We start from the raw sequence: 1382 nt of genomic DNA, 5'->3' as shown, positions 1-1382 counted from the left end.
GCTGGCCTCAGTGTCCTCTGCATCTCTGCTGTCCTTTGCATTTACTGAGGAAACCTTGATTGGTCAGTGAGCCCAGGCTAGCAGGTGACAGCAGCACAGGGTGTGCAGGCAGCCTAGGATCCTTTCCTCTATAGCCTTCTCTCCCTGCCTCCCCACTGGCAGCTTCTGATGTGATGCAGGAGCTGGACTCAGGTGCCCCAGGATTAGGCTGGCAGTCCATCCTGGCAAGCACAGGTGTGGCTTGGGAGGATGTACCGTGAGCTGCAGGGTAGTCCTCGCTGCAGGTGCCGGTAAATACAGCCATAGTACGCAAGGAGGCACTGGTAGCTTTGGGTATGTGTTGGCAGGTTCTTGTAGCCATAGGCATGAGCTGATAGGAGGTGCTGGGAGTGGGGGTTGTCTAGATGGGAATGAGTGGCAGGGAGCCTCTGTCAAGCTGCCATGCTGGGGCCCTCTCCCCGGGGAGAAGGGGGCCAGTCTTGGCAGCAGGCTCACTGGCTGTCCTACTAGGGAAGGCATCCAGGGGCCTGGGTCTGTGCAGGATGGTGTCACTTTTCCTTTGACTGTCCATCTGAAGTCCAGCCCCGGGAGTGCCTGGCCCTTTAGCAGCAGGAAAGTCACCATCACCTCATTGTAGTCCTTCTGTCTGATAGCTTGAATGACTTTGAGTGCGTTGTAGCCCATCTCATTCATGGTGTTGAAAATGCACAGCTTCGTGCACTTGGGGAGCACCTCAGGAAGATGACTGGGAGAAGATGTGGCCGAAGCCGAGGGTGCTCCAGCACTTCCCCTAATGGGTGTGTTCCTGGATAGGCGTCTAGGAGCTCCATGAGGAGAGCGAGGAGTTCAAGGGAGAAATAGTAAGGGAAGTCCTACTTGCAGCTCAGGGCCTTTTCTAAGTACTGTTCTTTTGCCAAAAGAAATGGGCGTTGCCCAGCAACCATTTTGTACAGTAATATTCACAGACCCCAGACATCTATGGGTGAGTTTCTCTTACTTTTATCTTAAGAGGAACTCGCACTATCCCAGTGTGTGCCCAGGTGCAGTCACCTCCTGATGTCCAACAAATTGAAAGGACAACCCAAAGTCTGTCAGCTTGGGGTGCCCATCTCCATCCAGGAGGATGTTCTTGGGCTTCAGGTCTCCATGCACTATGCCCTGCTGGGGGCAGAAGTTGACTGCCTCGACAAGTTCCTTAAATATGTCCCATACCCAGTCCTCTGGGAGTCTCTTGAGCTCAGTTTTGGCCACATTCATACAGCAAAACGATGAACACCTCATGCTTTGTCTTGTACATCCAACAACACAACAATGCTGTGGTGCTGAAGGACCTTCAGGAAGCTGACCTCGGCTATTGTAGATGCATGCTTAACTTTGTTCTT

This window comes from Octodon degus, unplaced genomic scaffold (assembly GCF_000260255.1).
Source record: "Octodon degus isolate 3935 unplaced genomic scaffold, OctDeg1.0 scaffold00350, whole genome shotgun sequence".
Taxonomy (NCBI): domain Eukaryota; kingdom Metazoa; phylum Chordata; class Mammalia; order Rodentia; family Octodontidae; genus Octodon; species Octodon degus.
This window is presented reverse-complemented; position numbering follows the sequence as displayed.